Raw genomic sequence first — 16,421 nt, 5'->3', positions numbered from 1 at the left:
CATTAATGCAACAATTTTCTGCTTTTAAATGTCTCTATCTCATGTGCGATTACTAAAATAGCAAATGGCTAGTATTGATCTAAGGTTCTACAACCCCCCAAGGCGCTTCACACACATTTACACACTGGTGGCAAGGCAGCCAAACACTGGTCCCTCTGACCACCACCAGCAGACAGGGCGAGTTAAGTGTCTTGAGTTAAAGATGCATAAAGCATCATGTTACATATTTACTGAAACAGAGCTGCCTTTTATCCTCTTCATTCTCTTGGACACAATTCTTGACCCAACTTCGCTGTGAAACTGGAATTCCTGGAATTCCTGAGTCCAGGTTGATGGTGACTCAGTTTTGGGTTGGAATGCAACCCAAACCTTCGGAGCTTTGAAAGAAAAGCGTCTGGACTTCTTTGAGTTGCTTGAAGACGTTTCACCTCTCATCCGAGAGGCTTCTTCAGTTCTAAGGTCGTCAGTTCTAAGGTGGAGAGTCCCAGATTCAAACCCAGTGGGAGTTTCCCCCGAAGAGGGAACAAAAGACCCCCTGATGATCTTCTACATAAACACATGAGCCAAGGTGTGAGGGGGGTGTGGGTCCTATTCATCCAGAGTTTCGGGTGAGCTCATTGTGAAGCCTGGCCCCACCCTATCATGTGAATTCCTGAGGTCAGATGGCCCAGGATATGGGTGGGCGTTGAGGCATCTGGGAAGGGATCTCAAAACTGGATTATAGATAGACAGACAGTTGGTGTCGTAAACCACCGCCTCTGTTCAAAGATGGTTGCTCACAGTGGACATAAATGGCGTCCTTTACTCCTCTTTAAAACCATCTGTCCTCTCTGTCCAAAATGTGAACGTTGGCATCCTCGAAAGAGTGACCTTCGTCCTTTAGATGCAAATGAACTGCTGAGTCCTGTCCCGTGGAGGTGGCTCTTCTATGTTGTGCCATGCGCTTGTGAAGTGGCTGTTTGGTTTTTCCGATGTAGAGGTCTGGGCGTTCCTCGCTGCACTGTACAGCATACACCACATTGTTTAGTTTGTGTTTAGGAGTTTTGTCTTTCGGGTGAACCAGTTTCTGTCTGAGTGTGTTGCTGGGTCTGAAGTACACTGGTATGTTGTGTTTGGAGAAAACCCTCCTGAGTTTCTCTGATACACCGGCTACATAGGGGATGACAAGGTTGTTGCGTCTGTCTTTCTTATCCTCCCTCGCTGGTGTCTGGTCTTCTTTTCCGTGCATCTTTGCTGACTTTATAAACGCCCAATTAGGATAGCCACATGTTTTAAGTGATTCCTTTATATGTGTGTGTTCCTTCTTTTCCCCTTCCGGCTCAGAGAGAATATGTTCTGCCCGGTGGTGTAGGGTCTTGATTACTCCAAGTTTGTGTTCCAGAGGGTGGTCGAAGAGGAGGTACAGGTTCATGTGTGTGGGCTTCCGGTACACTTCAATGTTGAGGTTGCCATTTTCTTCAAAGTACACAGCGCAGTCCAGGAAAGGCAAGCAGTATTCCTTTATGTTTTCCCTGGTGAACTTGATGTTTTTGTCCATGGCGTTGATGTGCGTAGTGAAGGATTCCACTTCTTGTGTTTTGACTTTGACCCAGGTGTCATCCACATATCTGTACCAGTGGCTGGGTGCTTTCCATTTAAAAGAGCCAAGAGCCTTTCGTTCCACTTCCTCCATGTAAAGGTTGGCTACAATAGGTGACACGGGGGAGCCCATGGCACAGCCATGTTTTTGTCTGTAGAAACCTTCGTTGTATTTGAAATATGTAGTAGTGAGGCAGAGGTCTAACAGTGTGCAAATCTGATCGGGTGTGAAGTTGGTCCTGTCCTCCAAGGTGCTGTCTTCTTGCAGTCGTTTTCTGACAGTCTCCACTGCCTCCGTAGTGGGCATGCAAGTGAAGAGGGAGACTACGTCAAAGGACACCATGGTTTCATCTGGATCCAGGGTAAGTTTCTGGACCTTGTCAGTGAAGTCGGTGGAGTTCTTGATGTGGTGTGGGGTGTTCCCCACCAGAGGTGCAAGGATGGTAGCAAGGTGTTTCGCGATGTTGTAGGTGACTGAATTTATGCTACTGACAATGGGTCTGGGAGGGATACCTTCCTTGTGGATCTTGGGAAGTCCGTAGATGCAGGGTATGGCATCTCCTGGATAAAGGCGGTGATATGTCAGGCGGTTGATGGTTTTGTCCCTTTCAAGGCCTTGAAGGCAAGCTATACCTTTCTTTTTGTGGCTGCTTGTGGGGTCTCGCTTTAAGGCTTCATAGGTGTTGTTGTCACTTATGAGAGTAGTGATCTTTGCGTGGTAATCCGTTGTGTTTAGGACCACGGTGCACCTTCCCTTATCAGCTGGCAATATTGTGATGGTGTGGTCTTTGCTCAGTGATGCGACTGCCTTCTTTTCTTGTAACGTGAGGTTAGGCGGAGGGAGTTTGGCACTGGACAGGGTGGCTGAGACTTTCATCCTGATCTGTTCTGCTTCTGTCTGAGATAATTTGTTGATCCGTATGGCAGTTTCAGTGGCTGTGATGAGGTCTAATATGGGCAACTGTTGTGGAGCAATGGAGAAATTGAGTCCTTTGGCTAATACGTTCATTTCGGGTTCAGTGAGGTTCCGGTCTGAAAAGTTCTTCACCCATTTTCTTCGAAATTTTCTATAATCCAGTTTTGAGATCCCTTCCCAGATGCCTCAACGCCCACACATATCCTAGGCCATCTGACCTCAGGAATTCACATGATAGGGTGGGGCCAGGCTTCACAATGAGGTCACCCGAAACCCTGGATGAATAGGACCCCCCCCCCCCCCCCTCACACCTTGGCTCATGTGTTTATGTAGAAGATCATCAGGGGGTCTTTTGTTCCCTCTTCGGGGGGAAACTCCCACTGGGTTTGAATCTGGGACTCTCCACCATTTGACCTTAGAACTGAAGAAGCCTCTCGGATGAGAGGTGAAACGTCTTCAAGCAACTCAAAGAAGTCCAGACGCTTTTCTTTCAAAGCTCCTTAGACTACAATGACCTGGATGACTGAGAACCTTCACAGACAACCCAAACCTTCTGCAACATGTTTTTTCATTTGAACGCTGTAATATTAGGGACACTGAAGCTGAAAGGAAAAATAGCTTTTAATTTTTTTAAGTATACAAACTTTTTAACAGATATCTTTTGTTTGTTTGTTATGTCTTAGTTTAGTAAAGACAAGGAAAGAGCAAATGAGATCATGCAGATGTGACACAGAGATTCCAAAAACGCTGTTAGCAATATTTCATTTTTCATCCACAAATGATTTTATCTTGTTTTTCCTGCACAGAATTTATTCATTTTATTACTTTCCCATTAGTGCAGAACATGAGAGGGTTGCTGTGCCTGCAGCTCCCCTTGTGGTGGCTGAGGGATGTAGCAACTTAACTCAGCAGTAACACTAAGCAAATAACAAAAAACATACATATTGGTAATACTACATAAAACATTGTTACTTGTTGATCTTTTACAGAAATGGCATGTTGCTGTGTTTTCTATCATTTTTGTGTCAAAGTAAAATTCAGTTCTGAAAACAATATTTATTGCTTAGTTGTCAAAATTTCTCTTAAACTCCCGTTAGTTTCGCAGCTTTAATACAATCTGCAAACTAATGAACCAACCTGGCCTCTTAATCCATTAGACTCTGGTGTTTCTGTTTGGAGCATCTTAGTTTTGCTTCACATGAGAGGTTGCAGCCTACATTATGTAGTTTCCAGAGCTCAAAGAAGCATTTGATTCATAAGACATATAATTGAGTTTCTGACCTCGGTGCACTAGTCAGATCTTTGAGCCTTGTTGCTGTGTTTAAAAATAATAATAAAAACAAGCTATGAGGAATAAACACAGGAGCTATGGTTAAAGCCTTATTTTTATTTAAAACTAAAAATTGTTTCAACGTTTTCACTTATTAAAAAAAACAGTTATTACTTGTGCTCTATATTCACATGATGACTATCTCAAAATAACATGCAAATTGACTTATTTGAATCCTGTGTGAGTCAAAATCTGCATGGTTATATTTCAGGAAGTGTTTGTCATGCAATTCATGAGAATTTCTACCTTGATGAGCACAAAATAAGCCAGGAAGTGTGGCCAGAGGTCATGGCTCCACCTGTTGTAGGGGGTTGTAGAACTCTAAGAAGATACAGAAACAAAGATACAAGCCAATAGGCCATCATGAGTTGTTGCAGGTCAGAATCAAGTTAATGGTAAATGGCCTGTATTTGATATAGTGCCTTCTAGAGTCCTGAACCCCCCAAGGCGCTTTACAACAAAATCAGTCATTCACCCATTCACACACACATTCACACCTTGGTGGTGATGAGCCACACTGTAGCCACAGTTGCCCTGGGGCACACTGACAGAGGCTAGTGTGCCATACATAGGCGCCACTGGGAGAAGAAGAAAACCCGTCTCCACGTCCATCTGCTGCACCTAAAGGATCTTTTGTCATCCTTTAACTCTGCAGTCAGAGACACGAGGGTTTCCTATTTCTCCATCCTGGTGTCCCAGAGCAAAGGGAACCCCAAGGTGCTGTTTAACACCATCAGCAGCATCGTCTCTCCTGCCTCTCCTACAGCCTCCATCCACTCTGTTACAGACTGTGAGAACTTTCTCTCTTTCTTTGTGGACAATGTCAATAAGGTTAGATCTAGCATCTCTCCTTCAGCCTTATCGCCGCCTCTCCCGACTCCAACCAGGCCCATCATCCTAGATAGCTTTGCTCCTGTTACTTTGCCTGAGTTAACCAAACTAGTTAACTCTATGAAGACCTCTGCATGCCCCCTCGACATCCTACCCTCATCTTTGTTTAAAAGTGCTTTTCAGTCCATCGGTCCCAGCGTGCTCTCTATAATTAATGCTTCTCTGGTCTCTGGTCAGGTCCCTGCTTACTTTAAGAATGCTGTAATCCACCCGCTTCTTAAAAAACTGAGTCTTGACCCTTCTCTCCATAGCAGCTTCAGACCCATCTCTAACATCTCCAAGATCATGGAAAAGGTTGTGGCTAAACAACTCACAGCTGCTCTTGATGAACATAACATCTATGATAGCTTCCAGTCAGGTTTTCGTAGAGCTCATTCTACTGAAACAGCTCTTCTTAGGGTCTCTAATGACCTTCTGACTCACAGTGATGCAGGGGACTGTTCTGTCTGGTCCTGCTGGACCTGACTGCAGCCTTTGACACTGTTGACCATCACCTGCTACTGGAGAGGCTGAGAGACTGGGTAGGCCTATCAGGATCTGCTCTGGAGTGGTTCTCCTCTTATCTCTCTGAGTGCTCCTTTTCTGTGGCCGTGTCCAAGTTTAGGTCCTCCACCACCTCCCTTACCCATGGTGTCCCACAAGGTTCTGTGCTGGGGCATCTACTCTTCCTCCTCTATCTGGTTCTTCTTCAGCACATCCTGAGCTCCTTCAAAGGAATCTTCTACCATCTTTATGCAGATGACATCCAGCTGTACATCTCCTTTAAGCCCCATGAGATGTCTAAGCTGCAGCTGTTACACACCTGCTTAGACTCTATCAAAACCTGGATGGTGGGAGCTTTCTACAGCTGAATGAAGATAAGACTGAGATCCTCATCTGTGCCCCAGACAAGCTGGTTCCCAAAGTCAGAGACTCTCTTGGTCAGCTTGCTTCCCACACCAAACCTTCCGTCGGGAATCTTGGCATGACCTTTGACCCAGCTCTCACCCTGGATTCTCATGTCAGTTCTCTTATTCGCACTTCCTTCTTCCATCTCAGGAACATTGCTAAGCTGAGTCCCATTCTGTCCCGCTCTGAACTTGAGGCAGTTCTCCACACCTTCATCTCCTCATGCTTAGACTACTGTAACTCTCTTTTCACTAGTCTGAGCAGAACCTCCCTGAACCGTCTACAGGTGGTTCAGAACGCCTGTGCTCGGCTTCTGACCAAGTCCTCCAAACACACCCACACACACCCACATCACCCCGCTTCTCCTCCAGCTTCATTGGCTGCCAGTCAACTTCAGGGTTAATTTCAAGATCCTGGTTCTGGTCTATAGGGCCTTACATGGACCAGCACCATCTTACATTGGTGATCTTCTTAGTCCCTACACCCCCAGCAGGTCCCTGGGATCCTGTGATCAAAGCCTACTGGTTGTGCAACGCACCAGGCTAAAGGTCAAAGGTGACAGATCATCTGCTGCTGTGGCCCCCAGACTCTGGAACTCTCTCCCCCTGAGCCTGAGATCAGTGGTCTCCTTTAAAAAGCAGCTGAAGACTCACTTGTTCAAGCTGGCTTTTGTATGACCTTCTTCACCACTCTCTCTTTATTCTGCTCTCCCCACCTATTCCACTTTCTGCAGGATCCACTGATTTCCCTCTTTCCTATTCTCTCTCTCTCTTTCTTAACATTTTTTAATCACAATTGTCTCTATTTTGCTCATTTGAAATGTATTTTTAACCATTTTCTAAATGCTTTTTTATATTTTTACATTTTTTGTTTTTGTGAAGCGCCTCATGATTTTTATCTTGAGAGGTGCTATAGAAATGATATTTTCTTCTTCTTCTGTCCGAACACCACCAGCAGGCAAGATGAGATAAGTGCAGTGGTGGTCCGCCCTACAGGTTAATTAGGCAGCCACCTAGGACACCATCCTGTGGGGGGCACCAAACTGCGCCCACATCACCAACGACTCACCTGCTGTCCATTTATATCTGCATTTTGCGATATTAAAAAAATAAACATATATTGCACTAATTTACTGAACCAAGCCAGTGATCTTACCTCCAGCTCTCTTCAATCCCACTCTGAGCTCGGCTGCCTGTCCTGTTCTGATCAGAACCTGCTAGCAGACACGTGTGGGACAGACGGTCAGGTTTGGTGTGTAAACAGCTAAACCACTCAGGAGGTGGAAAGAAGAAAGTTATGTACTTTTGATTAGATTTGTGTTTTTCATATTCTCTGTTAATTGCATATAGCCATGCTAGCTAGCAGTAGCTATCGTAGCGTCTTGTCATCTGGTTAAGATTAGGTAGCAATGAGGATGTGACCTGATGTTCTGTTGTGGTTTTGTCTCACAAGAGTTCCTCTGTTACCTGCATACCTATCCAGTGTCCCGTATTTCACCCCTCTTTTGCACCCCCCTTCCTCGTATTTTCCCCAGAAATTTCCCAGAAAATCCCCCACCTCCTCAAAGTGGAGACCCGAAAGAAGGGAGAGACAGTGAAAGTGTGTTTCTAGTTCATTCACTACTGTCTCTGCGCTCTTGACTGAACCCACAAATCTGGGTTCATCGTGCTTGCTATCTGGATAAAATACGTTCTACCACAGACAAAGAGCTGCTGGTCAGCCTGCAAGAGACTGGGAAGAAGTTTCTTCTGTTAAAGAAGATGTTGGCATGTTGCAACTATCTTCAGCACTTTGACTCATCTTTCTCTTGTTCTAGGAAATTAAAACGTTGGATCGAACCAAGTCAAATGTACAAAGTCCATTCACAGTTCCAATAAATATTGGGAAAGAGGGATTTTAGCAGCTAGAAAAGCTTTGTACACTCTGCATTTCCCCAGATTTTGCCTGTTTATCAAGGAAATATAGTTTTTAGGGATGTAAGTAAATATTGATATGGCAATACATCGTGAATTTGTTCCAGCGATATTATATCGATATTCAGAAGCTGTGTATCAAATTTTGGGAAGAATTCAAAGTCAAACATTTGTGTATTTTCTTTTCTTTTGGTGCAATTAAAACGCCGACCGCTAATTGGCAGCAGTGTGCAATGGGCTTTGTTTCCCCCACTGAAATGTAGATTCCTCTGTTATGGTTCAGATACCTCATGTTAAACATTTTATCAGTTTGGACTCTTTATTGAATTTTCCTACAGTAAATTCAGTCTAAACCGCAAATAACGTCTGATTGTATCGTCCTCCCCGTATCGTGATACGTATTGTATCACCAACATTTCACCAATACACATCCCTACTAGTTTTATGTTTAACTGCAGTGGAAAAATGGGCTGCATGGTGGCGCAATGGTTAGCACTGTTGCCTCGCAGCACGAAGGTTGCAGGTCCGAAACTTGGCTGCAGCCTTTCTGCTTGGAGTTGCGTGTTCTCCCCATGCATGCGTGGGTTTCCTCCGGGTACTCCGGTTTCCCCCACAGATCACAACATGCCCTATAGGTTAGAAATTGTAAGTCACTTTGGATAAAAGCATTTGCTAAATGAATAAACATAAACATTATTCCTCCCAGAAAAGTATTTTCATAGACTCTTTCTAATCTCATATTTTGACACCGTACTTCAATTGCTAAGTCTTCTGGTAATCTACATTTCCCAAATATGATTAATTTAGTTTTCTTCCAATTTAATGCCAATTTGTTTAGATCAAACCAGAATTTTATGTTTGCTAGTTCTTCAGAACAATTGGTATCACATGTCGGAGGTTTTCTCCTGTAGAAAAGATATTTGTGTCATCTGCAAAAATGATTAATTTCAAGATTTTGGAGGCGTTGATGTTGTTTATATCCAGATTGAATAACTTTGGTCCAATATTGAACCTTGTGGTACTCCACATTTAATATTTAAGAGCTTTGATTTATCCTCTCCTGTTTGCCCAAACTGTTTTCTCTGTTGTAAATAGTTCTTTGTCCAGTTTAACCCTACTACCCTGACTCCATACATTCCTAATTTAACAGCAGGATATTATGATCTATAGTGTCAAATGCCAATACACCTGTTGCAAACTTCTTGTCATTAATACTTATGTCCTCTACAAAATCAGTTAGAGCCAATGATGTGGACCGATTTTGTCACAGTGTGGGTAGGAGGACCCAAAATGCAGGAACCCAGGACGACACAGACAAGAGTCGATGATATTAAAGGTAATAGTCCTTTATTAAGCAAGAGTCCACAAATCTATAAACAAAACGAGCAAGGTACTGGGGAGCACAAGAGGAAGTCACACTAACATGAGACAATGGACCAACAAACGCTGAGAGACAAGACAGGGTTATATACACACAGGGGCTGGGTGATTGGGGGAATTGGGCACAGGTGAGACTAATCAACTGAGAGGAGGAGCAGAACGGGGCAGGGGAGGAAACAGCATCTTTCTTCTGCCAGATTTGGCCCAATGTTTACAAAAAAACTATTAAAACCTGCTGCTATTTAATCTCTATTCATTGTTTTTGATGACCATAGGGATTTCTGCTGTTGTTATTATTATTATTATTATTATTATTATTATTATTATTATTATTATTATTATTATTATTATTATTAACTTTAAGGTATTCCAAGTGCCCTTTAGATCAGTTTTGGTGCTTTCCAGTAGTTTACTGTAATAATCTTTCTTACAGTTTCTTATGATTGCTGTTAATTTATTTTTATATGTCATATCTTTTGGCTCTTTTCTGTGCTTAATAAAATCTCAATACAAATAATTTTTCTCTTTGATAGCATTCAACGGACCCCTGGTTTAAGAGGGTTTGTCTGGTTGTTTTATTTTCTTACCTAATTGCTGAATTGGGCAACTCTTATGATATAATGTCAAAAATGTTTTTAAAAATGAGCTGTAAGCTGGATCAACATCCCTCATTTCATAGATGTGCCCCCAGTCTTGATCGAATAAATCATTTCCAAATGTATTCAAGGTATCCTCCTTTCTTACTCTCCCCTTGCTGAGGTCATAATTATTAAGTTTACAATCATGGAAAAGAAATACTGATGATGATCAGGAATGTCATTTACCAAAAATCCACTTACTATTTCACTGCTGCTGTTTGTGAGAATATTATCCATCAAAGGTGCTGAGTGGGGAGTAATTCGGCTTGGTTTTTTTATACTGGGATATAAGCCGTTGCTGTACATTACATCTACAATATATATATATATATATTTTTTTTTTACTTGGGTTTTAAAAATCTATATTATAGTCCCCACATAGAAAAACTGTCTTATGTTCAGCATTGGAAATCATAGTTTCAAACACTTCTGTAAAGCTTTCAGTACTTGAATTCGGTGCTCAACAACATTCTTCGTTCTACCCATTTCAATTTCAACTGAAATACATTCACAGATTTCATCAACAGTTGTCATACTTTCCACAATTTGTATTTTCATCTATCCATGAACAGAGCTACTCCTCCACCCTACCCTGTTTATATCAGCCTCCCAATTCAAACTCCATCCCTTTGTCATAACTAAGCTAGCTCTCAGACAAAGCAACTGTGTTCAACTTCTGAATGTTATTCAGCAAACAATCTCTAATCTTGTCAGAGTTTGTGTACATACTCCTACTACTGAAATGCACCACTGCCTGAGCTCGCCTAGGGCGCCAAATGGTCTAGGACTGGCCCTGATTAAGTGTTTTGCCCAAAGACACAACGACAGCAACAGACTGAGCAGTGCTCAAACCTGCAACCTTCCAATTACGGTGCAAGCACTTAACTCCTGTGCCACCTGATGAATCTCTAATGGTTCATTCTGCTTGAATTCCTTGTGGCCTTCTGACTCCTAGTGAGAGCAGACAAAGAGATTGTTGTCACTTAATAGGGCTGATCTGACAGTAATTTAAATGTCCGCCTCAAATGGAAAACATTTGACAAACGTCACATGTTCCTCCTCAAAACATTAATATCAGTTTGAATTTTCCACATGGAATTTGGTCCGTAGCTGGTTTAGTGAGAATGCGTCTTCAAACAGCCAAACTCTCAGGCCCAGATTTGGTGCGACAGCTGAGCTAAATGAGTGATAGCATGACTCACTGATAACTGTGCCAAACAAACATGTCTTACCTGCACCTGTTACAAATGACTAATCACAGAATCCTCTGCTTTGCATCACCCTGGTTGTTTGTCTGAGTGGCGTTTAACGAGCGATTGAGTAACACACACCTTGACTTATTGTTCTGGGGCAATACTGAGGACTGAGGGATGCTTGGAGCACCAGATCAACGCTACGGCTCTAGTCACGTGGTTCAAGCATGCCTTACTGCCCTGAGGGACAGAGCTGCACCCTAAACGACACCTCAGGCTCTGCAAGCAGAGGGAGGCAAAGCTGGTTCTGCTGGATCTGGTGACCGTCACCATGAATCTGACTGCTTTTGGATTAGAACACAACACTATCCTCTTTGTATCAGTTTGATATTTCATTATAAGGGTTGTTTTGCAACTTTGTAAATTCTGCAGACCTGTTTTCTTCCTTTGGTCCTGTCTGTCACTCTGCCTGTAATGACGCTTGATGACACATCTTTGAATGGTTCATTGTGTACTTAAATCCTGCCAGTTATCCCGAGGGCTCCAGCATGATTGTACAGCTCGTCAAACAGAACTAATATAACACCATTTAGGTTTTTATTTTTACCCAGGGAATGGTCTTCAATTAAACTTTATTCAGAACTGTATAATTACATTTAATGCAATCTAATTATTCCGTAATTGCAGAACAGTTGCACATAACTCTGCTGCTTGTCTGCAGGTGTCTTCTATCTAGGCTCCTATTCAGCAAAGACCACTTAATGATTAATTTTCTCTTTTCTCACCTAATTATGTGATATAAGAAAGTCTTGTGTCCACTGAGAAGGTAATCAAATTCAACCTTAGCTATTTGGAGACCCGTTTCCATGCTTTTGATGGATGAGTGCTTTAAAGTCAAGAGAAAAAAACTGTTCCTACAAACTGTCAAAAGTGTTCAAGTCACTATAGGTGGAGTCCCCGCCCCGCCGCTGCCGTGTATAGAGTGGATATTTGTTGTTTTTAGAAAGACAGATCTGCTGAAATAAAGAAAAAAGACATCCAGTGAGGTTGGCGTATAGACAAGTGTCTCCACTAGCTAATGTACTCTGATAAAGTCTCCGTAAGAACAGAGTGACGTTATAATGAAAATATTTCGTCTCTTTTAGAGAAAGAAACACATAAAAGATGAACTCAGTAAGACAAGAACAGCGAGTCTCAGGACGACTTGTTAAAAAGAGGATTGGGTGTTTTATTCGGTTACCTGAAGGCATTTTGAATTTATTCCTCTTTCTAATGATGCTGTGCCTAAAAGGAGGTTTGACTGAATGGAGAACATCTTGTTTTTCTTCCTGTTCTTTACATTGAGGGTTTGAGGGAGGCGGAAGTGTCTGTGTCAGGGAATAATGCGTGACGTTTACACACAACACAAAGCTCAGGAAAACACAATGTATGATAGTCATCTTGGATGTTTTCTTTTTTTGCTCGCTGTCCCTCCACCCCCACACTGAAACAAAAGTTCCACCCTAGTTGTAACTGAACACTGAGCCATTTGGGTCAGGTAAGAGATAAAGACATTCAGCCTCCGTTTTGTTTACATCATTTATCGCAGCTGAAAGGAGAGTTCAGCCATCTAAACCTCCTCTGTTTGAGTAAATAAGGTTCGTTTTGATCAGATTAACAAGCTAACAGCTAGTCCAAGCAGAGCCAGGACCAAAGTGATTTACTGCAGGATTAAAACTAACTCTAATCTCTAAACTGGTTCATGCTAATATTTTATACAGCAAACTGTTTCATACTACAAAGACGTCCCAGAAGAAATATTGAATTTAATACAAGTGTAGTCCTAAGGACTGTGACTGGCCATTGGCTTGTTAACCCAGGCAGAACTAATCAACTGTTGATGATTTGGTGACATTATTGCTATATTTAGCAAACTTTCAGACCCCTACGGTTACTCTTCTTTAAGTTACAGGTGGAAAATGTAACGCCTATGTGTGGCCTTACTGGAGACTTTTGGAGACTGAAATGTAACTAAAGTGCTCAAAGTAAAACTTCAGTTACAGAGCACATATTTGTCACAAAGTGCTGGATATGGGGACGCTATGATAAAACAGGACATGTCAGGTTAAAAAAGCACGACAGAGTCTGCAGACTGTCATCATTCCCATCCCAAAGCACTCACAGGCAGCCCAGTTTCCCAGTCCGGTTAACATCATCTCTGCTAAAGTCAGACCACAAGATGCCTGACCCGTGATACGTTTTTGCAAATGGAGTTGTTCTTAGAAAACAGCTATCTAGTCTTGGTTCTGGACGAGCCATTAACTTATTTATTCAGTCAAAACGTATCTTTCTTTCTCTACTTTTCTGCATGTGATTTGCATTTGAACTAATTCCACATATATGCATGTCTGTTGTAGTGAAATAAAAAATGGATGAATATGTTATTGTCATCCATATCTTAATCAAATAAAAAGAGAAATATTTGTAATTGTGAAACACAGACTAAACTTATTGATTTCAGAATAAATGTCCAGCCATTGATTCTGAGATTTCAATTTCTGATCACCTCCGCCACTAGTTGCTGAACACACACACACACACACACACACACACACACACACACACACACACACACACACACACACAATTATATTTGACCTGTGCTCTGCTAATGACACTTGAAAGGCCTCTCTGTCTGATTTGGAGGTTTACTCTGCTGCCTGTCAGAATGGCACCGTCCTGATGGGAGGGTGGAGGAATAGCACCGTCTGCTGTATGAGAGTTCATGTTACATGACCTTGTTACATGCAGTTTAAAGTGTCTCCTGAAGCTCAGTGCAGTCTGGTGATTGCTGAAGTTAGTTGTGTTTCATGTACCACATGACTTCTGAGGTAGCAAAAGAAGAGCTGCATTAATGAAGTTTTTCTGGCCATTCAGAGCTCTTTTACACTGCAAGTTGCTTCAACTCAAACACATTTATGCAGGTTTTATTATACTGTGCTGTCTTTTATGCTTCACAATGCATGTTTTATGGAATAAACACTAATTTGTGTAGCAAATCAACCAATAGCAAACTGTATTGAGCTTTTGGCTCAATAACTTGCAGTTGTAACGTCCAGCAATGGTCAGTTTTTAGGTACAGGTTGATCATTCAACATCTGGTCAAAAAGGAGACACGAAACTGCATGTGTTCCCTTTAAATTGGCCTGCCTTCATCCCATCAGCTGGAGCTCAGCGCCTCTCTGCAGCTCTGAACACATGATAACGAACTGTCAACAATAATGTTCTCTCCTCAAGTTCCATCCTTATCGTCCTACAGGATTCTTCATGCCTAACACTCGCAGCTCAGATCAGGTGCCAAAACAAAGAATGATTTCCTAAATTAAATATGAACTTCTAAAACTCATAAGCTAGGTAATCATTAAATAAGCGTTTGTTTATTGCTACTTATAATAATTATAATGTAATGAAATGTTTCATTAATCTGTGCTCAATGGTTGAAGTTTGAAATGAATGTTATGTTATGATTACAGTGATTGAAATACGTTTCAGCATGTTAACATGACAAGGTCATCACCACCCGCACTCACACAAGAACAAAGTAAGGTTAAGTTAAACTCGTGACACATTTTTGGCACATTCGGAACCTCACAATAAGAACATTCAGACAAGTTTTGAGTATAAAATGATAACATACATTTGGCACCTTTGGATTCTCATATACAGGTGCTGGCCAGTAAATTAGAATATCATCAAAAGGTTGAAAATATTTCAGTAATTCCATTCAAAACGTGAAACTTGTACATTATATTCATGCAATGCACACAGACCAATGTATTTCCGATGTTTATTACGTTTAATTTTGATATTTATAGGTGACAACCAATGAAAACATCAAATCTGGTATCTCAGAAAATTAGAATATTCTAAAGGCCAATGAAAAAATGTTTGTTTCTCTAATGTTGGCCAACTGAAAAGAATGAACATGAAAAGAATGTGCATGTATAGCACTCAATACTTAGTCGGGGCTCCTTTTGCCTCAATAACTGCAGTAATGCGGCGTGGCATGGACTCGATCAGTCTGTGGCACTGCTCAGGTGTTATGAGAGCCCAGGTTGCTCTGATAGTCGTCTTCAGCTCCTCTGCATTGTTGGGTCTAGCGTATTGCATCCTCCGCTTCACAATACCCCATAGATTTTCTATGGGGTTAAGGTCAGGCGAGTTTGCTGGCCAATCAAGGACAGGGATACCATGGTCCTTGAACCAGGTGCTGGTGGTTTTGGCACTGTGTGCAAGTGCCAAGTCCTGTTGAAAGGTGAAGTCTGCATCCCCATAAAGTTGGTCAGCAGCAGGAAGCATGAAGTGCTCTAAAACTTCCTGGTAGACGGCTGCATTGACCCTGGACCTCAGGAAACAGAGTGAGCCAACACCGGCAGATGACATGGCACCCCACACCATCACTGACGGTGGAAACTTTACACTGGACCTCATGCAACGTGGATTCTGTGCTTCTCCGCTCTTCCTCCAGACTCTGGGTCCTTGATTTCCAAAGGAAATGCAGAACTTGCTTTCATCAGAAAACATAACTTTGGACCACTCAGCATCAGTCCAGTCCTTTTTGTCCTTGGCCCAGGCGAGACGCTTCTTGCGCTGTTTCATGTTCAAGAGTGGCTTGACACACGGAATGCGACACCTGAATCCCATGTCTTTCATGAGTCTCCTCGTGGTGGTTCTTGAAGCGCTGACTCCAGCTGCAGTCCACTCTTTGTGGATCTCCCCCACATTTTTGAATGGGTTTGTCGTCACAATTCTCTGCAGGGTGCGGTTATCCCTAGAGCTTGTACACTTTTTTCTACCACATTTTTTCCGTCCCTTCGCCTGTCTGTTAATGTGCTTGGACACAGAGCTCTGCGAACAGCCAGCTTCTTTAACAATCACCTTTTGTGTCTTGCCCTCCTTGTGCAAGGTGTCAATGATTGTCTTTTGGACAGCTGTTAAGTCAGAAGTCTTCCCCATGATTGTGGTGCCTTCAAAACAAGACTGAGGGACCTTTTAAAGGCCTTTGCAGGTGTTTTGAGTAAATCAGCTGATTAGAGTGGCAGCAGGTGTCTTCTATATTCAGCCTTTTCAGAATATTCTAATTTTTTGAGATACCAAATTTGGAGTTTTCATTAGTTGTCACTTATGAATATCAAATTTAAATGTAATGAACATTGGAAATACATTGGTCTGTGTGCATTGCATGAATATAATGTACAAGTTTCACGTTTTGAATGGAATTACTGAAATATTTTCAACCTTTTGATGATATTCTAATTTACTGGCCAGCACCTGTATATGGGTGACTAACAGTTTGTACAGTTTTATTTCTTGCTTTCTGTAGCACTTTGGGTCATCATTTCTTAATGTTTCTTAAAAGCCCCACATAAAGTAAAATCAAAGGCAGTGTAAAGGTTAACGAAGTACCATATTCATGCACTGCTGTATTTATTTAATCCCCTGGAGGCCAGCGTTGCAGATGTGCAACGTTAAAACCTACCTACCTGGTTACTCCACAAACGTGTTTCATGAGCATTTTTAAACTCAGAAGTTCCCCTGAAGCACTTAGTTGTTCGTCCTTTTATCAAAACTTATTTTGAGCCTGAGAGGGTTAAATCAGAGTTGTATTAAGATGACAGAATTTAACTTTGTGGTGCTACCAAGACTACCCTTTAG

General features: G+C 42.0%; 1 pseudogene; it reads right to left on the bottom strand.

Annotated features, from left to right (window-relative positions):
* Positions 1-219: 219 nt before the first annotated feature.
* Positions 220-4,436, bottom strand: LOC107378624 (uncharacterized; annotated as a pseudogene).
* Between the last annotated feature and the right edge of the window lie 11,985 nt (positions 4,437-16,421).

Source organism: Nothobranchius furzeri, chromosome 5 (genome assembly GCF_043380555.1).
Source record: "Nothobranchius furzeri strain GRZ-AD chromosome 5, NfurGRZ-RIMD1, whole genome shotgun sequence".
Taxonomy (NCBI): Eukaryota; Metazoa; Chordata; class Actinopteri; order Cyprinodontiformes; family Nothobranchiidae; genus Nothobranchius; species Nothobranchius furzeri.
This window is presented reverse-complemented; position numbering and strand designations above follow the sequence as displayed.